This window comes from Scyliorhinus torazame, chromosome 7 (genome assembly GCF_047496885.1).
Source record: "Scyliorhinus torazame isolate Kashiwa2021f chromosome 7, sScyTor2.1, whole genome shotgun sequence".
Taxonomy (NCBI): domain Eukaryota; kingdom Metazoa; phylum Chordata; class Chondrichthyes; order Carcharhiniformes; family Scyliorhinidae; genus Scyliorhinus; species Scyliorhinus torazame.
This window is the reverse complement of record NC_092713.1, coordinates 134,473,601-134,495,091: the sequence shown is the minus strand read 5'-3', so window position 1 is coordinate 134,495,091 and position 21,491 is coordinate 134,473,601. Positions and strand designations below refer to the sequence as shown.

General features: G+C 48.5%; 1 protein-coding gene across 2 annotated transcripts in view; it reads right to left on the bottom strand.

The window, feature by feature from the left end:
- ddr2a (discoidin domain receptor tyrosine kinase 2a) overlaps nucleotides 1-21,491 on the bottom strand; it is a 268,687-nt gene that overhangs the window by 155,953 nt on the left and 91,243 nt on the right. The window contains exon 1 of one of the 2 annotated variants that reach the window (XM_072511517.1): nucleotides 16,509-17,316. The exons of the other annotated variant lie outside the window; for it this stretch is intronic. The gene's annotated coding sequence lies outside the window, so the exon portion shown is untranslated. Of the gene's footprint in view, nucleotides 1-16,508; nucleotides 17,317-21,491 lie in introns of those variants that run through there. 2 annotated transcript variants of the gene reach the window in all.

Sequence of the window (21,491 nt, the reverse complement as noted above, 5' to 3'; positions counted from 1 at the left end):
CCGAAGCTAAGTATAGGCCTGTGAGTTGTAGAAGTAGCTTAGAAGTAGAATTTGTGCATGAGTAGCGATTACTGTGTATAATAAATGTGCTTTGATTTGAATCTTACTAATCGGCGTATTGAGTTATTGATCATTACTTGAACTTGAACCTCGTGGCGGTATCATAAAGATACCTGGTGACTTGAGAGCAAAGGTTATAAAACAGAACCAACTGAACCCAACCAAAAGTTAACAACATATTACTGGCGACATCTGACGGGACCCGAACTAAAAGTGGCTTAACTACTCCGGGAGAACCCAAAAATTTGAATTAGAGATCCAATTGGGAACAGACAACCACAAGTGTTCAAGCAGTTCTAATCAATCCTCATAATTCGGAAGTGTGTTAAATGCATGCATAACTAACAGGGCTATAAGGTAAAACTGATAGATTTTTTGTTGCAACAAAACTGTTGGGAGTTTGTATTTCGGAAATTAGCGAAAGCCGTACCTGTAATTACAGCACCGCCTTAATACCCCTGTTCCAAATTTAAAAGAAGCATCCAGATAAGAAAGATGGCAATGCAGGCAATGCAACGCCTCATGAACCCAGAAGTATTTGCGGTCGCAGCGACCAGCAGCAGTAGAGTAGGACAGTGTCCCGTTTGGGAGGAAGAAATCAGGAAGTACCTCAAAGAGAAAGGATGGCCCCTTTCGAGCGAATTCTGTAACAATGAGGAAACAGGTCCCGGGAGTATAGGACATACTTGGTGGGAGAACCTGAGCGAGATTCACAAGACGAGCTTAGGAAAAACTTGCAAGCCGATGGCAATCATGTCCTGCTTGACACAGTTGTGAGGCACAGAGGAGGTCGTTAGGACGCTCCGGAAAGAGATAGAAGGCATACATCGAATGAGCAAGGTCAATGTCAGCGAAGTAGAAAGAGAGAACTTAGAGTTAAGGAGGAAGTTGGCGGCAAAAGACGGAGAGGTGGATGATGCCAAGGGGGCACACCAGTCTTGTCTGGCGCACTTAAGCAGCTTCCAGTCCCAGTATGAAAAGGCCTATCAGGACACGCAACGTGCAGTCCTGGTACGAGAAGAAACCGAGAAGCAGGTAAAAGCATTGCAGAGGCAGTGTAGTGACCTGAAGGCAGCGTTAAGAGCACTCCATGCTGCCACCACGGAGCAAAGACAAAGCTCACTAGACCACGCAAAGTGCCGGAAGCAGATTGCAGAGCTGCAATCCCTGCTTTCAGTTCAAAAAGGATTCCAGGAAACCTTTGGAGCAAAATTAGATGAGGAAGACGGCCCTGATTGGGAAGAGTTAAATGAGACTGCGCAGAGATATGTTCAGGGAACATGTGCGCAGGGAAAGCCCCAAAAGAGAAAAGCGCCCAACCCCCCACAGAGCAGATAGTTCAGGCTCTAATGAACCCAGTCACCACCCACCACACAGCCACATCGGACGATACGGAATTTCTGTACACCATCCCCTTAACAGTGACCCAATTACGGGACGCGTGCGAGAAAATCACACCGTTCCTCCCCACCTCAGACCCCCACCACTTCTTTGCCAGAGTAAAGCAGCAGGCGACCATGTACGGCCTGGATGAGCGAGAGCACATAAAGCTTACAGTTTTGAGTTTAGACCCTTCGGTCGGAGCAGCTCTTCCCGACCCACAGAATGTAAGAGGAGGCACCCTTGCAGAAATGCATAGATGCAATCGGGTATATCCGGGGTGACCCCGTAGATGGGCTCAATAAATGCAGGCAAAAGAAAACTGAGCACCCCACAGCGTTTGCTGGACGCCTGTGGATCCACTTTGCAGCAGTTTTCGGGGACTTAGACCGTGCCCATTTGTCCCCAGACATCATGGCCAAATGGACCCGCACCCTTATCTCCCATGCCACAGAAACAGGACAAAAAGCTTGTGCGAATTATGATCCCTCAGCGGAGGCCCATAATGAGAAATGGGTCGTAAAAAGATTGTCCCGCGCCTGGGAGCAGTCTGTACAAAACAAACCCGCAATTAAAAATCCCGAAGAATAGCAGGCAGAAGCAGACATACAAGCAGTTAAGGCACACCAGAACCCCGCATGGGTAAATGAAAGCAAGAACAGCCCCCCACAAATGTCACAGGAGTGTTACAACTGTGGACAGTTGGGACACTTTGCAAGGGAATGCAATGCCCCAAGAAAGCCACAGAGAGCCCAGCAGACGGGCACTCTAAGTAAGAATAAGACAGAGCGCAGACATAGTGTGAGCACCCGTTCAGATCAGACGGACCTGAACGGGACGGACTGACGGTGTTCGGGCTCCCCCAGTTGGGTCTGCGACACCCTTTGGGATAGGTCCGGACGACCGGTAGTTGCAGCAAAAATACGGGGACAGCCCATCGAGTTTCTCTGGGACACAGGAGGGTCCCGCACCACAATAGATTCCTCCACCATGTTCCAAAAGGACACATGGCCCACTACAGCCACCATCACCCGCAGCGGCTTTACAGGCCACTCACAGCAGGGACACATCACAGCCCCTGTACCCATCCAAATCGGCCCCATCACCACCAAGCACCCCATAGTTTTAGTTGACCTGCCCCACACAGCTGAACACATTTTGGGCATAGATTTTATGAATTCCCACAATCTATCCTTTGATCCAGTCAACCAATGTGTCTGGAAAATGGCAAAATCTGCAAGAGCCCCCGCAACGCTCATAATAGGAGAATACGGCAACAAAATTAGCGCAGTAGGCGAATTTTGGTTTAACCCGACGACAATTAGCACAGAAAAGCAGGTTAGGGCAGTGTTACAAAAGAACAGGACAGCATTCGCGACCCACAAACACGACTGTGGCCGGATGTCTGGTTCAGTACAAATTACAGGACCTGACCCTAGACCCCAAAGACAATATGGATTTCCCCAAGAGGTAGAGGGAGAAATCGCAAAAGTGATCGACTGCTTATTAGAGCAGGGCGTACTTAGATCAGTAGCCTCCACTAATAATGCCCCCATTTGGCCAGTGAGAAAGCCCGATGGATCATGGTGACTGCCCATCGATTACCGGGAACTCAACAAAATCACCCCTGCAGCAGCCCCCACAGTAGCCACAAGTCCCGAGACCATGCTCAAACAGGGACTCAATTCCCGATACTTTACGTTTTTGGATATGAGTAATGGAGTCTGGTCCATTCCATTGGCAAAGGCGTGCCAGTACAAATTTGCCTTCACCTTTAAAAATCAACAGTACACATGGACAAGCCTTCCACAAGATTCCACAACTCCCCCTCCATTTTCCACTGACAGCTGGCAAATGGTTTAGCCAAATTCTCTCGCCCCGAATGTCTGGTCCAGGACGTAGATGACCTACTACTGCAGGCAGACACCAGGGAAGAGCACATCGAGCTTCTGTCCGAACTCCTGGAACTCCTACAAGCAATTGGATGTAAAGTTAACCCCAAAAAGGCCCAGATTTTGAAGATAAGGTGATATATTTGGGAACAATTATCACACATGGTAAACATGAGATCGAACATAAAAGAATTGACTCGATCGCTAAATTGCCCCTTCCCCAGAACGTTTCAGCCCTCCGGTCGTTTTTAGGACTGGTTGGCTACTGCCGAATCCACATTGACGGTTTTGCCAGCAAGGCAGCACCCCTCTCAGACCTCCTAAAGAAAGGAGCCCCCTGGGAATGGCTTCCGCAGCATACGGATGCTGTGGTTGCGTTGAAAAGAGCACTCATGGACTTCCGGTTGCGGCGATGACCAGCTAATCCGCACGTTTCGGCACCTCCCGTTTCAACGGACTTTTGGGCTCTTATCGGGAGCCCCAACGGAAATTTTCTACGGCCAAACCCAGTGTGAGGCGACAAAGGAAGAAGTCCCCCCGGGTGTGGATGGAAAGGAGTGACAGTAGTGTCCAGATTGCGGAGGATCCTCTGGAGCAGCGGCAGGGAAGAGAAGGGTGAAGCAAGATGGCAGTCGAGGGAGCCCAGATGGTATGGGGCCCGGAACAGCAGGAGTTCCTCCGACGATGTGTGGAGGAGTTCAAGAAAGAGGTGCTGGCGCCGATGTTACTGGCAATCGAGGGATTGAAGGAAACACAAAAGGTCCAGGTGATGGAACTCCGTGGAGTGAAGGCAAAGGCAGCCGAGAACGGAGACGCACGAGGCACTACATAAGAGGTGCATAGAAAGGCTGGAAGCCCTGGAGAACAGGTCAAGGAGGAAGAATCTAAGGATTTTAGGTCTCCCTGAAAGGACAGAGGGGGCTGATGCTGGGGCGTATGTGAGTACGATGCTCCATACTCTAATGGGAGCTGAGGCCCCAACGGGCCCCCTGGAAGTGGAGGGAGCGTACCGGGTCCTCGTGAGAAGACCAAAGGCAGGGGAAACACCACGAGCAATAGTGGTGAGGTTCCATCGCTACAGGGACAGGGAGATGGTCCTGAGTTGGGTTCAGAGGACACGGAGCAGCAAGTGGGAGAACGCGGTGATACGCGTATATCAAGATTGGAGTGCGGAGGTGGCGAGAAGGAGGGCGAGCTTCAATCGGGCCAAGGCGGTGCTCCATAGGAAGAAAGTCAAATTTGGGATGCTGCAGCCGGGAAGATTGTGGGTCACACACCAGGGCAAACACCACTACTTCGAGACGGCGGAGGAGGCATGGACATTCATTCAGGAAGAGAAATTGGACTAGACTTGAGAAATTGATGTCTGGAGAGAGCTAGCGAGGTGGTGGCACAGAAATGTAAAGTGGGGAGAGGGGGGGGGCTAATACAAGAATGTTGGACGGGGAATTTTTTTTTCTCCCCCCCCCCCCCCCCTGCTGAGGGGGACACACACGAAGAAATGTGGGCGCCGGTGGAAAAGAGGGGACAGGGAAGGGGAAGAGGGAACTGCACTATCAGGGGCGGGGCCGAGAGGGAAGCGTGGGTTTTTTCCCGCGCTATGGAAATTGAGGCGGGAAAAAGACCGCAGGAAGGAAGGGAGCCTCACACGCAGGGAGGTCAAAGGATAAACGGGGGAAGCCGAGGTCAGCCAGAGTTAGCTGACTCCCGGAAGCAATATGGGGGGAGCAATCAAGCTAGAGGGGAATCTAGCGGGGGGGGGGGGGGATTAACTGGGTTGCTGCTGCTGAGGGTAAGGGGGAGCTGATACGAGACAAGGTGGTCGGGACGGGAAGGCGCCGTCTGGGGGACAGAAAGGTGCGTGGGACCTGGGTGAGGAGCTGGCTTAAAAAAGGGGATGGCTAGTCGACGAGGGGGGGTGGGTGTAAATGGTCCCCCAACCCGGCTGCTTACGTGGAATGTGAGAGGTTTAAATGGGCCGAATAAGAGGGCAAGGGTGTTTGCGCACTTAAAGAGACGAAAGGCGGACGTGGTTATGCTCCAGGAGACGCACCTTAAATTGGCGGATCAGGTTTGACTGAGGAAAGGATGGGTGAGGCAGGTATTCCACTCAGGGTTAGATGCGAAAAACAGAGGGGTGGCAATACTGGTTGGGAAACGGGTATCGTTCGAGGCTAAGACCATAGTGGTGGATAGTGGGGCAGGTACGTGATGGTGAGTGGCAGATTGCAAGGTGAGGCAGTGGTGCTGGTGAACGTATATGCCCCAAACTGGGATGATGCGGGATTCATGAAGCGAATGCTGGGACGTATCCCGGACCTGAAGGCGGGAAGCTTGGTAATGGGGGGGGGATGTTAACACAGTGCTGGACCCAGGGCTGGACCGGTCCAGATCCAGGACGGGAGAAGGCCGGCAGCGGCCAAGGTGCTGAAGGGATTTATGGAGCAGATGGGAGGGGTAGATCCGTGGAGATTTGCTAGTCCGATGGGGAAAGAGTTTTCCTTCTTCTCCCACGTCCATAAAGTATACTCCCGGATAGACGTTTTTGTCTTGGGAAGGGCGCTGATCCCGAAAGTGGCAGGAACGGAGTACTCGGCTAAAGCCATTTCAGATCACGCCCCACATTGGGTGGATCTGGATCTAGGAGAGGAAAAGGAGCAGCGCCCACTTTGGAGATTAGATATGGGACTACTGGCGGACGAGGGGGTATGCGGAAGGGTGAGGGGATGCATCAAAAGATACCTGGAGGTCAATGATGGTGGGGAGGTCCAGGTGGGGGTAGTATGGGAAGCGCTGAAGGCGGTGGTTAGAGGAGAGCTGATCTCCATCAGAGCCCACAAGGGGAAACAAGAGGGTAAAGAAAGAGAGAGATTGGTTGGGGAGATTCTGAGGGTGGATAGGCAGTATGCGAAGGCCCCGGATGAAGGGCTATACAGGGAAAGATGAAGACTACAGACGGAGTTTGACCTGCTGACCACGGGAAAGGCGGAGACGCAGTGGAGGAAGGCACAGGGAATACAATATGAATATGGGGAAAAGGCGAGCCGGCTGCTGGCCCAACAACTTCAAAAGAGGGGGGGGGCGGCGAGAGAGATCGGAGGAGTTAGGGACGAAACGGGAAAGATGGAGCAGAGAGCAGGGAAAGTGAACGAGGTGTTCAAGACATTTTATGAGAGGTTGTATAAGTCCCAACCCACGGAGGGGAAAGAGGGAATGAGACACTTTTTGGACCAGCTGGAGTTCCCGAGGGTGGAGGAGCAGGAGGTGGCAGGTCTTGGGGCGCAGATTGGGGTGGAGGAGGTGATCAAAGGAATTGGGAATATGCAAGCAGGGAAGGCCCCGGGACCAGATGGGTTCCCAGTGGAATTTTACAGGAAGGATAGACCTGCTGGCCCCGCTTCTGGCGAGAACCTTCAATGAGGCTAAGGAAAGGGGGACACTACCCACGACAATGTCGGAGGCGACGATATCATTAATTCTGAAACGAGACAAAAACCCGCTGCAGTCCGGGTCATACAGGCCCATCTCCCTCCTAAACGTAGACGCCAAACTGCTGGCCAAAGTGATGGCGACAAGGATAGAGGAGTGTGTCCCAGGGGTGGTACACGACGACCAGACAGGGTTTGTTAAAGGGAGACAATTGAACACCAATATACGAAGGTTGCTGGGGGTGATGATGATGCCCCCACTGGAGGGGGAGGCAGAGATAGTGGTGGCGATGGATGCAGAGAAGGCATTCGATAGAGTGGAGTGGGACTATTTGTGGGAGGTGCTGAAGAGATTTGGGTTCGGGGAAGGGTTCATTAGATGGGTTAGACTCCTGTACGGGGCCCCGGTGGCAAGCGTTGTTACAAATAGGCAAAGATCGGAGTACTTCCGATTACATAGGGGTACAAGACAGGGGTGCCCCCTGTCCCCGTTACTGTTCGCGTTAGCAATTGAGCCATTGGCCATAGCGCTGAGGGACTCTAAGAAGTGGAGGGGGGTGCTTAGAGGGGGAGAGGAACATCGAGTGTCACTATATGCAGACGATTTACTGCTATATGTGGCGGACCCAGTAGAGGGGATGCCAGAGGTAATGCAGATACTTAGGGAGTTTGGAGAGTTCTCGGGATATAAATTAAATATGGGAAAGAGTGAACTTTTTGTGATGCACCCTGGGGAACAGGGCAGGGGGATAGATGCTTTGCCGCTGAGGAGAGTGACAGGGAATTTTCGATGCCTGGGGATTCAGGTGGCCAGGAACAGGGGAACCCTACACAAACTTAACCTGACGCGACTGGTAGAGCAGATGGAGGAGGACTTTAAGGGGTGGGATATGGTGCCCCTGTCATTGGCGGGCAGAGTACAGGCGGTCAAGATGGTGGTCCTCCCGAGGTTTCTTTTCGTGTTTCAGTGCCTCCCCATTCTGATTACTAAGGCCTTTTTTTAAAAAAATAGATAGGAGCATTAAGAGCTTTGTGTGGGCGGGAAAGACCCCGAGGGTAAAGAGGGGGTTCCTGCAGCGCAGTAGGGACAGAGGGGGATTGGCACTGCCGAGTCTGAGTGGCTACTATTGGGCCGCCAATGTGTCGATGGTCCGTAAGTGGATGAGGGAAGAGGAAGGTGCGGCGTGGAAAAGGCTGGAGATGGCGTCCTGTAAGGGAACAAGCCTGAAAGCGCTGGCGACGGCGCCGCTACCGTTCTCCCCGAAAAGGTACACCACAAACCCAGTGGTGGTGGCGACCTTGAAGATCTGGGGGCAGTGGAGACGACACAGGGGAGTGACGGGTGCCTCGGTGTGGTCCCCGATAAGGAATAACCACAGGTTCGTCCCGGGGAGGATAGATGGGGGATTTCAATGTTGGCAGCGAGCAGGAATTAGGAAGCTGAAGGACCTGTTTGTGGACGGGACGTTTGCGAGTTTGGGAGCATTGGAAGAAAAATATAAGTTGCCACCGGGGAATGCTTTCCGATACATGCAAGTGAGGGCATTTACGAGGCAACAGGTGAGGGAATTTCTGCAACTCCCGACGCAAGGGATCCAGGATAGAGTGATTTCGGGGGCATGGGTTGGAGAAGATAAAGTGTCGGAAATATACAGGGAGATGAGAGACGAGGGGGAGACGATGGTAGAGGAGCTGAAGGAAAAATAGGAAGAGGAGCTGGGGGAAGAGATTGAGGAGGGGCTGTGGGCAGATGCCCTAAGCAGGGTAAATTCCTCGTCCTCATGTGCCAGGCTTAGCCTGATTCAATTTAAGGTTCTACACAGGGCGCATATGACGGGAGCAAGATTGAGCAGGTTTTTTGGGGTGGAGGATAGGTGTGGAAAGTGCTCGGGAAGCTCGGCGAACCACACCCACATGTTCTGGTCGTGTCCGGCACTGCATGAGTTCTGGGAGGGTGTGGCAAGAGTGGTCTCAAAGGTGGTGGGGGTCCGGGTCAAATCAAGCTGGGGGTTAGCTATATTTGGGGTTGCAGAAGAGCCGGGAGTGCAGGAGGCGAAAGAGGCCGACGTTCTGGTCTTTGCATCCCTAGTAGCCCAGCGTAGGATTCTACTTATGTGGAAAGAAGCGAAGCCCCTGGGCTTGGAGGCCTGGATAAACGACATAGCAGGGTTCATAAGACTGGAGCGAATAAAATATGCGTTACGAGGATCGGCTCAGGGGTTCACCAGGCGGTGGCAACCGTTCCTTGACTATCTCGCGGAATGATAATGGAAAAACAGAAAGGACAGCAGCAGCAACCCAGGGGGAGGGGGGAGGTATTATCCTGTGTTTTTGTTTTTTGCCAGTTGTTGATATTTGATATTTGCTTTTTGTTTATCTTTTTTTTCATTTGTTGGTAGTTTAAGATTATTTAAATAACGTTTAATGCATATTCCTTTATTATGTTGTAAAAACGGAAAATCTCTGTTTGAAAAATGTCAATAAAATATATTTCAAAAAAAAAGAAAAGAGCGCTCATAGCAGCCCCCGCACTGCAAGTTCCAGACCCGCTTTCCCCTATGCAATAGAGGTAGCAAGCACAGACCGCACCCTTTCGGCCGTGCTCCTTCAGGAACGGCACGAACAGTTAAGGCCCATGGCTTACGCTTCCAGAGTTTTAGGTGCTGTGGAGCAGGGATTTTCAGCCTGTGAGAGGCATCTGCTCGCAGTATTCTGGGCAGTACAGTATTTTTCGTACATTACCAGACTGAACCCTATCACAATCCTCACAGAACACACCCCCACCCAACTTTTATTGGACGGACGACTCAAGGACGGTACAGTTAGTCAGATAAGAGCAGCCAGATGGACCCTTCTTTTGCAGGGACGGGACATCACTGTTAAAAGGACAAAGAACCACACTTTTTTAGCCGACAACCTGCAGAACCCCGGAACCCCCCATGAATGTGAAATTATATCTCCACACCACAACACAGGCCCCTTTATTGCTAAAACACCCCCCCAGAAAGATAGGTATTTCAACCCAGAGCCCCAAACACACAGACACGTGCGAACACATTAGGATATATGTGGATGGATCTTCCACAATATTAGAAGGGAAGTGCGTAACAGGATGCGGTATTTACATCGAGGATGCGCAGGGACGCGCCCTAGAAGAAATAGCAATAAAACTTCCAGGACACTTAGGCGCGCAGGCAGCAGAACTTGCGGCCATCGCATACATAGTGGAACACCCAGATTCTTTCCCCAGGCCAACAGACATATACTCGGACAGCCTCTATGTCTGCAAAAGCCTTATGGAACTCCTACCCCTGTGGAAAGCAAGAGGATTTGTTTCCGCAGACGGAAAACCGCTCCCTTCAGCCCCATTGCTCCGTCACATTTTAGAGCGAGCACAGAACTGGACATTTGGGATAGTCAAAGTTCATAGTCACCATCGTTCCTCCCCCCCTGGAAATGTAAAGGCGGACGCACTGGCTAAAGCAGGTTCCAGGCATGGATATTTTTGGACACCGCCCAAAAGCGCACCAGTGAATGCAGTTCAGGTCTCGCAGACTAGTATCGAGGATTTAGTGCAGGCCGAGAAGCAGGACAGCAATCTCAGGGAGATTTTGAAAGTAAACTATCTAGCCCCCTATGAGAGGTTTAAAAATGCTCTGACCACACATGACGGTGTGGTGTTAAAAGACATCCTTTATGTGGTTCCTGAACAGGACAGCAATCAACTGATTTGTTTATTCCATGACGGTCATGGACATCAGGGAATCAATCCCACTACAGCCCACCTCAAGCTGCTCTGTTGGTGGCCGAGTTTAAAGGACGATGTAAATCACTACATTGAGAATTACCTCATCTGTGCCCAGAACAACCCGGACAGGTATGCAAAAAAGGCTCAGCTCAGTCATACCCGACCCGTTAATGGCCCCTGGATTAACCTCCAGATTGATTATATTGGACCATTGCCCCCTTGCAGGAATGGTTATAAATATGTACTCGTGGTGATAGACACGTTTACCAAATGGGTGGAAGCATTCCCATCCAGAACGAACACGACAAAGACCACAGCCAAGATCCTAACCCACCACATCTGTATGAGGTGGGGACTCCCCCGCAGCATTGAATCCGACCAAGGCTCCCATTTTATGGGACGTGTTATGAAGAACGTCCTCACGATATTTGGCATTACCCAAACATTCCACATCGCATACCAACCTCAGTCAAGTGGTATCGTGGAGCGCATGAATCGGACCCTAAAATCCACCCTCAGAAAAATGGTCCAGCAAAACAACACCACTTGGGATTCGGTCCTCCCTTTTGCGCTGATGTTTTTGCGAAACACGGTTTCCACATCCACAGGTTACACCCCACACACCCTCATGACCGGACGCCCCATGAAAGGCACAGAATTTTTATTAGGATTAGATTTGACCAGCCCCGAAGTGACAGCCCTCACGCACGAGAAAGCAGTAGAACAATTAGTGGAAAACGTAAAAACGACTCAGCTAGCAGCCGCAGTGAAATTGGGCACAAGAAAGAAACAGAGCAAGGCCTGTTTCGATAAGACAGTGCATGCGACTGAGTTCAGTGTAGGACAGCAGGTCATTCTCTCCGTATACAACCCCAGCACATTCCTGTCACCGAACTATTCGGGTCCGTACTCCATTGCGGACAAAGTAAGCCCTTCCGTCTACAAAATAAATTACCCCAATGGAAAGACTGCGTGGTTCCATATCAACCAGATGAAGGCATATGGAACACAGTGTAACCACGCACACTACGTCATGCTCGACGCAGCAGACCACGCCCCACCCACAGCCAATGTAACCCTACCCACCCCCAACACGTCCAGCCCAGCCACGGACCCGACCTCCACTCCACCCCCGAAATATACACTCTGCCCCAGAACGCCCACAGACTGCAGCAGCAGCGACAGCGACTGTGACTCGGACAATAGCCACAGCACGCCTCCCTACTATCCCCATGCAACAGGACCGACACCCAGCGAATCTGACCACGATTTGAGTGATCCCTTCATGATCACTTTCCTAAACAAACCCCACCACCGACCACCGACCTACAATGACGACCACGATTCCGTCCCCACAGAACTAGACACCACCTTTTGGCACCGAGATAATTCGTACAGACTCGTCCGGAATGACGAGAGCGATCCAAAATCACACCATGCAGCCCTATCAGCCCTGATACACTCGAGAGTTTGGCATCCGGGAGAAGATGACGACTTTACGTCTGACTCCCAAAACGAGAACCCCTTTGCGACCCTGTTTGCAACCGATAACTGAGGTGTCCAGATGATGTTTTAAAAGGGACCGCTTGGGAGTAAAGGTGTCCTTTCTGATGGAACCTGCAGCATGTTTGATGTTGTTTGTACTTGTACTGTTAAATGTTGTATGTCAGACCAGAATTTTTTTTCCCACGGCCCCACAACACCACCCTTCTGACGCCCACTGGCAGTCAGAGAAACTAGTTTGGTCAGATGCTAGTTCAGCAGAACTAGTTTGTCCATAGAGACTTGTTAATGTCCCAGACGCCAGTTCAGAGGAACTCGTCTGTCGACTGAAACACAGACCCCCCGTTCGTAACTGCTTCTGGTTCGAGGAAAGAACCAATATGGCAGCCCCCCACGATGACTACATTTCTTGCCCGTTCTTGTCGGTTGCTCAGGCAGTGGAGAAACGGCTTGGGACCCGCCCTGCCTGGGAACCCCCCCTCTGGTCAGCTACGCTCGGGGAGGGCACACACGGCATTGGTCGCCGTCCTACCCGGGGACTCCATCCAAATCGTACCCGTCGCGGCCTATACGCACCTCATTTCGGCACGTTTTGTTCAAAAAAGTTTTGTTTTGTTTTCAGGTGACCCTTAGGTTGCCAACCCTCTGCTATTTACATCCTCACACATTTTGATGGTAAATCGCATAGTCTGCGAGACGGCTCGCACTGGTTCATTATTTGAAAGTGTGTCTTGTCCTGAAATTCGGTTTGGGGAAAAAAAAATGAGGGAGTCACACATAGTGACCAATTATAAAGGGAGTAATTGGCACTAAAGGACAGACAGGCTATCATACGAGATATTAAACCAAGATAGTAACAGACACTATCCTTGATCCCACAGAACTCCAGAAGCTCCAGGTCCAGAGAAGAGAAGAGAAGAGAAGAGAAGTGAAAGAAGAAGAACCATGAGGACATCCTCCGCGTGGCTCATAACCCTAATGGACATTTGGTTGCGCGCGAACGCGAACCCCCTGACCTCAACTCCCCCAGCCGTTAATGATTCACTTCCCCACAGTACCCAGAGCCCAGTCACAAGCGACACCACACCATCTTGGTGTGACAGGTTTATAACCTGGTACTCCCTGTCCTACTTGATAGAATCCCTATTGGTATTGGCGATACTCTGCTGCATCATGCAGACTATTCGTCTGAGAAAATGGAGTAGGAGAGCCTACCACGCTCGCACCACGGTATATAGGATAAGATCCCCTATTTTCGGATATGACCAGACCCCCGACCCCCGCGATCTATAATAAAGAGCATTCGTTTGAGATTTGTTGCAAATAAAGAAATGTTCATGAGCAATTGTACAATCCTGAGCTTGACTGCCAAGCCAGAAAAATGTGTATAATATTGCTATGATTTTGTTTGTATGGTTTAGGAAGTTAGTGTGATGAAATGTTTGAGTGAGTGTAGTTTATTAAGGATAGTTAGAGGTTCCGATTTTCTTGTTTTGTAATGCATGTCCCTGTTTGACACAGCGCACCACAGAATTGTCAGTTAACATTTTTTTGCATAGTTATGGTCAGTGTAGAGGCCATAGAAGAGTGCTCGCCGGGTCAGGGAATGAAAAACGACGCAGTTATGTGATCCTTCACGCGTTAGGATCACAAGGAGGGTGTGTAGCCACCTGGGTTGGCCAAGTCCTGATTTAAAATGGAGAACAGCAAAGGCTGAAGGGAAATTCAGCCAACACAGGCAGAAACTAGCAGGTGCAAGTTACTGTGTATTAAACTCTGCAAAAGCCCAGACAGCATCGATACAAGCAGCCATCTGCATAATAATGTAGCAGCCATCTACATACTAATGAGCGATCCCCGGGAACAATCGAAACATTTGGGATAAACAAAGCCAAGCCAGACTCCCCGGCGCCAGCAGGAGCCAACACAAAAGAGGTTAACGGACACCTCAAGACTGCCCATCGATCAGGGAACCGCTCCAGTATTGGAGAAATCGAACCAAGCGATTGGAACGAAGTCCAATCACTTGGAACCAGGTACAGGATCCGCCCCAAAAGGCGGGAAGCCCCTGGGGACTATAAAGTTAAGCCCCCAAGTTCAAATCGTTCTTCTTGACCAGGCCACTCAGCAACGCGAACCAACCCTTGACAGTGACCGGTGCAGCTGCCGCCGATATCCAGTAAGTCTTAAGTCAATGCTCGCTACGAGATAGGTGCTCCTAGCTACCAATCAGTACCAACTTCGAATCCCGCAGACTCAGAACCCGAACGAAAGGCCATTTGTTCCCCTGACCTGGCGGGCCAGTCCAAAGCTATGTATAAGCCTGTTAGTTGTAGAAGTAGCTTAGAAGTAGAATTTGTGCATGTGTAGCGATTACTGTGTATAATAAATGTGCTTTGATTTGAATCTTACTAATCGGTGTATTGAGTTATTGATCATTACTTGAACTTGAACCTCGTGGCGGTATCATAAAGATACCTTGCGACTCGAGAGCAAAGGTTATAAAACAGAGCCAATTGAACCAACCAAAAGTTAGCAACAATCCTCAACTCCACTTTCCTGCCTTATCCCCATAACCCTTGATTCACTAACTGATTAATAATCTGTCTATTTCAGCCTTAAACATACTTAACTATCCAGCCTCTACAGCTCTCTGCAGTAAAGAATTCTACAGATTAACTACCTTTCCTTCTCAACTCTGTTTTAAATGGGCCCTCTGGTCCTAGACTCTCTCACAAGGGGAAACAACCTCTCAGCAGTTACCCTGCCAAGGCCCCTGAAATCCAATACGTCTCCAAAAAAATCACCTCTCATTCTTCCAAACTCCAATGAGTACAGACCTAACCTACTCACCTCCCCTCATAAGAAAATCCCTCCATGCCCGTTTCTCTCTTCACCAAAGTTGCCAGAGTGATTGACTATTTCCAACATTTAGCCTTTATTTCAAATATCCAGCATCCCACAGTATTTTGCGACTGGATTATAGCTGTAAACCATAAACCCTGAAAATATCTTCCATCAGCTATTAACAACTTTTCACTTTACACTTGCTAACTTAAAAGAAATGAAAAGGCAAAATGATTGGATTTGAGACCAAATAGATATGAAAAATATTACAATGAAGTGTCACCACTAACTGAAAGCGCTAAGAGTGGGGACGCAAATAAATTTTAATTTAACCAGCAATCACTAGTATCCAGAGAAACAAGAGGCATGTTTAGGAAGAAAGTAGGTCCATGTGTGGAGGGGCGCACTCAAGCTTGGGGTAGCCTGAGCCAAGGTGCAAGGGGGAAAGGCAACTGTGTAAGGCCTTTTAGCCAATTTACAACAGGCTGGTACAAGTGCAGTGGAGAAGGCTGAGGAGTGACCTGACTGAGGTGTGCAAAATTATGAGGTGCATAGAAAGGGTAGATAGAAAGAAATGTTTCTCCTTAGCAGAGAGTTCAATAAGCATGGGGCATAATTTTAAGTTAAAGGGCAGAAGATTTAGAGGAGATTTGAGGAAAAGTCTTTTTCACACAGGTGGTGGGAATCTTTTATAGTAATCTTTATTGTCACAAGTAGGCTTACATTAACACTGCAATGAAGTTACTGTGAAAAGCCCCTAGTTGCCACATTCCAGCGGCTGTTCGAGTACACAGAGGGAGAATTCAGAATGTCCAATTGACCGAACAATCTGGAACTCACTGCCTGAAAGGGTGGTAGAGGTGAGAACCCTCACAACATTTAAGAAGCATTTAGATGAGCACTTGAAACACCATAAAGTATGAGGCTATGTGCTGGAAAATGGGATTAGAATAGATCGGTACTTGGTGGCTGGCACAGACACGATGGACCAAAAGAGCCTCCATCTGTGCTGTAAAACTCTATGGCTCAATGATTCTATAACCTGTAAGCTTGTTCTTGACTGGAAATAGTAAATGCAACTGTGTTAAAGCACCTCAGAGTGCAACATGACCTATGTATATAATTTGAACAGCATTGCACTTTATGTAATGAAAATATTGAAATATTTGTGATGTTCTCATTCCTGTATTGCAGCGCCTCACAGTGCATTTTGATCTTTGTGGGGAACGTGATATCATTGCAATTTCCTGTTATGACCATTTGAAATGTTTTGTAATATTTTCTTTATGAATAAAGTATATTTTTGCAAAAGGAAAAGTAGACGTATCTCACTTCACTAAACCCTGTGCCTCCGATCTGCTCTCAGTCACACTTGTTTTGCTAGTAATTGTGGAGATAAAAAGTGCAGAAAGTCTGCAAGTCATGAAGCACACAGCCTGTCTGATATTTTATGCACCAAACAATTCCAGCATTTGAACAAAGGGTTAAATAGCCCACTGTAAAACTGGGTGCGTGTTAACCGAAAATAAGACAGCCAGGGGGAAAACGACAACAAAAAAAGAGACAGGGCGGGATTAAATAGAGGGAAATTGGAGCTAAAATTCAACAAACACGAACCAAACTGCGAAACAAGTTTTGTGATTCACGTACCTGAGCCGATTGAACAAATAATCTTCTGATTATCCTGACTTTGCTCCACAAGGCTTTCAATCACATTCAAATCCAACCAGTAAACACCTTCATTAATGTCTCACCCTGCACCCAGAGTCCAGTTCCTGGCGCTCTGCACCTTAAATGACCGAGAGTCCAGCTCCGAGAAAGGGCAGGTAACATCTTCGGTTTTGTACAAAACAGCAGATTAACATAATGTATGTTTCAATCTGCCACTTCCGTCCAATAGAACTGGGAGGCAGATAATCACGGAGTCAGGTCGCGTCTGCAGGACTGAGTGCGGGAGCGCTTTTTCCTTCGCTCAGATCAAACCAAGTCTGCGCTTCTATCAGGATTGTAACGATTTAAATGGAATACTTGCAGAGAGCGGCTAAATCAAACATTTTCAAACACCGAGGTGAAAGCTTTCCCGGGTGGGAAGTTTTCAAGGAGAGCGGACAACAAGCGATTGCTGACACACGACTTGTGCCATCCGCCACACTTCGATCCAGTGGAGGAGTCGGCAGGTTTACTCTGCTGGGATTGTCCACACTGGCTCTCCTAGACACTGATTTTCACCACTTTGCCCCATCTCTCCTCGCATTCAGTCTGCGCCCCCTGAGGCATTCGTCCATGAAGAGGGCGATCCAAAGCGGGAAACTCAGCTTTCCGCCACAATGTGAGGGAAAAAAATGCTGCCAGCAAATCCAGATGTTGTTAATAATGTTCAGTCATCTCTGCACGATATAGCCCATGCTAGTTGGAATGGCAGAGTTATTTACAAGAAGAGTGTCTCATGCATAAAAGACACATTGAGGATTCCAGCAAAACAGCAAAGGACGTGCGTGGATGTACAAAATCCCTTTTTAATGTGAGAAAATAATCTCTCTTTTTAACATCCCCCAGCTCTTGACTCCTCCCTGAGCGTTTTCCAGCAAGGAAACCGGCTACTGCAGGACTTCTGCTCATGTTGTATTTAGACTCGAATTTCTTTGCTAATAGATGTGACAACCAAAGGAGAAGTTCATCCCATCTAGTAGGTTCGAACCATAGAATTCCTACAGTGCAGAAGGAGGCCATTCGGCCCATCAAGTCTGCACCGACCCTCTGAAAGAGCACCCAACAATAGGCTTACTGCCCTGTCCTATCCCTGTAACCCCCCATTACCCCAGCTAACCCATGCATTTTGGGGCACTCAGGAGCAATTTAACCTGGCCATTTCACCTAACCTGCTCATCTTTGGACTGTGGGAGGAAACTGGAGCACCTGCAGGGAACCCATGCATAGAAAGTGCAAACTACACACAGTGTCCCAAGGCTGGAATTGAACCCGGGCCCCTGGCGCTGTGAGGCAGCAGGACTAACCACCGTGCCACCGTGCATACAGCACAAACTTAAATCTTCCTTCCGGGAAGGAAAAATATTACCAATCAGAATCCCCAACTTAATGCTTTTAATAAAGTGCAAGTTAAACTGTTTCCACTGGTAGAAAGGTTGGCAAATTAAAACACACAAATTTATGTTCATTGACTAAAGAGCCAGGAAGAATGGAGGAGAATTTTTTTTTTTTTGTATCCTGAATTGTGAACTGGCAGCAGATTCAAGAGTAACTTTCAAGGGGAAATTGGATATATGCTTGAAATTAAAGCTGCTGTAGTCCTATGGAGGGCAGCAGGCTGGCACATTGGTTAGCACTGCTGCCTCACAACACCAAGGACCCAGGTTCGATCCCAGCCTCGTTGACTGTGTGGAGTTTGCACTTTTCCCCCTTGTCTGCATGGGTTTCCTCCAGGTGCTCAAGTTTCGTCCAAAGATGTGCAGGTTAGTTGGATTGGCCATGCTAAATTCCGCCTTAGTGTCCAAAGATGTGCAGGTTACCTGGGATTACGTACAGGGATAGGGCGGGGAAGTGGACCTAGGCAGAGTTTGCTTTTCGAGGGTCAGTGCAGACTCAATGGGCTGAATGGCCTTCTGCACTGTAGGAATTCCACGGAGGAACAGCATTGGAGTGGGACTAATTAGGTAGCTCTTTCACTGAACTTCCACAGGCACATTAGGCCTCATTTGTGTTGTATGGTCCTAAGTTACCATCATAATATTGTGACATAACTTTGATTGGAGAGTAACCACTGATTCAGGGAGCTGAAAGTTTTAGAAGGAACCAACCAGATTCCTGCTCCAGTGAAGGAAGCTTTGATCCCTGGAATATTTAATATAAATGAAAGCTACCTGGTGTGCGATTATACTGATTTGGCCTGATGGACATCCTATAGATATGATAGGCCGCTGCAAAGCTTATAACTAGAATGCCAGCAATGGCTCAGGTGGTAGCACTCTCGCCTCTGTACGAGAAGGTTGTTGGTACAAAATCTACAGGAGAGTACAAAGGAAGTATTTTAAAAATTCATTTTACGGGGTGTGGGCATTACTGGCTATACCACCATTTATTGCCCATCCTTAGTTGCTCTTCAGAGCTGCTTTCTTGAACCTCTGCGATCCCTGAGGTATAGGCACATCCGGAGTGCTATCAGGCAGGGAATTCTGGGAATGTGACCCAACAACAGTGAGAGAACAGCAATATATTTCCAAATCACCCACACAGTGATATAGAAGACACATGATCCAGAGGCAGTCTAGGATGGACAGTCTTGTAAAGACCTTGCATGGAGTCAGCTCCATACCTGTACCTTCTACTGTAGTTGAGTTTTTAATAAACACTTGCTGTTTATATACTCAAGACTACGAAGCCTGCTTCATGATGTCAAAGCAAGATTCTTCACTTCTGTCTATTTTTTAAGGGGAGACATTACATTATTTATTTTATATTTAAAGTAGATTAAGACCTCCATTGAAACCGAGGGCAGAGGAATGTCCTATGAAAATGCAAGTATTACCAGATTGGTATCACAAGCATTCATCGGCTTATTCGTATAGGTTCAGAATTTTTTTAAGCCTGGGCCAGGCCCATCAGATTCAGACATTCACCACTCGAATTGAACAGACTTGCACACTTGAAGGGAATAATTTGTTTCCTAGTGTCTTGGAAAGCATTTGGTTTCATTAATGTGACAGCAGCTGATTAAAAATAAAAAATTTAGAGTACCCAATCATTATTTTTTTCCAATTGAGGGGCAACTTAGCATGGCCAATCCATCTACCCTGCACATCTTTGGGTTGTGGCGGTGAGACCCACACAGACACGGGGAGAATGTGCAAACTCCACATGGGCAGTTAGCTGGAGCCAGGATCGAACCCGGATCCTGAGTACCATGAGGCAGTAGGGCTAACCACTGCACCACCATACCACCTGACCAGCAGCTGAGTCTGAGGACTGACAGCACTGCATTAAAAAATGTACTATGATTGTATTTTTTCCAGCATTTCACCATTTTTACTAAATATTTAAATAACAAAAACAAGGGAAAATAGCTCGTTCTTGCCCTTTCTCTCATACCGTTGTCTTTGCTGAAGTATCTACTGTTTCACCATATTTTCCACTTGTTTTTCTTGTCGGAAGTATCAGTGGCACTAGACATGTCCTGAAAGCCAAAACAACTGCATCTGGATGCCTGTAGGATTTGGTACTGCATTTCGTACATGTGGAGAGTGGGAGGGGATGAGGGTTGTGATTAAGTACATCTTATTATTGTGGCAGTACTCCAGAGTCGATGATGCAGTTAGCTAGGAGAAGAAAAATAAGGAACTTTTAATTGTTTTTCAATTTTGACATGGAAATCGGCTGTTCAGTCCAAACTTAGTGTTTAGCCTCCAAACATGTCATAGTTCTAACTCAATGTGACTGCCCTGTTCCCAAATCCCAATTTAATTCAGCCACCTATCTGACCGATTGTGAAATGTTGATGGGCAGTTTTTTTCCAATAATAATTAATTAACAATGAAGCTTGACTATCGTAAAAGCAAACAGAATGTGTTTGTCTCTACTTGGTATACAACACAACTTTGTGTAGACTGTATCCTGGAGCATTGCTAATGTGTGACCCAATTAAAGTGAGACTGCTTGCGGGGGCTGCATTTTTCCTGTGGGCTTCTGAACCCTGCAATCAGGCTCAAATGGTAGTCAGCTGTGAAACTAACTGCAATGTTTAAAAATATTGAGCTTTGATTGACAGCCCCTGGACCACTTCAAACAGAGTTAATTGCTATTAGTTACACAGCTGACCACTTCAGAGTCACTCAACTTGGAAGAGAGATGAATGGAAAGCACTTCATTCTGGTTGAAGTGGTCCAGGACCTGTCAATCAAAGCTTAACTTATAAACATTGTGGTTGGTTTCACAGCTGACCACTTAAAAAAATTACTCAACCAGAAGGGAGATGAATGGAACAATGCTGGCAGCTGGGGGAGGGGGGGGGCTGTCAATCGTAGCCTAGTAAAATCAATATCAAAGGGAAATGATTGAATGGCTTGCAGATCAACGATCTGAGGGGGTTTAACCCCAGCTGACTGTTTTATTTTCTCTTTCCAGGAATTGACAGGTGCTGCTTCCTCTGCCTAAGCCAGCAGGTGAGTGTTAAAGCAGTGATTTTTCTTTCACTGCCTCTGTCTGGACTGCGCTGTAGCTTCCAGACAGGGGTCTCTCTTCTGGGGGGGGGGGGGGGGGGTATGGGTGGCATCCTGACCGGGGTCTCTCTTCTGGGCATTAGACATATCCTGAAAGCCTGTGGGGGGTCTCTCTATTAGGGGGTCTGTGTGTGTGTGTGTGTGTGTGGGGGGGGGTCTCTATATTTAGTGGGACTCTAAGTCAGGTCTCTTTATTTAGGGGGTATGAGGGAAGTCTATTTGGAGGGCCTCTGTGGGGGGGGGGGGGGTGGGGGTTATCTATATTTAGTGGATCTCCGTGGGGTTTTCTTAATTTAGGGGGTCTGTGGGGGTCTCTTTATTTAGGAGATCTCTTGCGGGGGAGTGTGGCTGTGGGGTCAGATCATGGGGAGGAGGAGGTGCTGAATTGCGTTGCGGTGAGGGG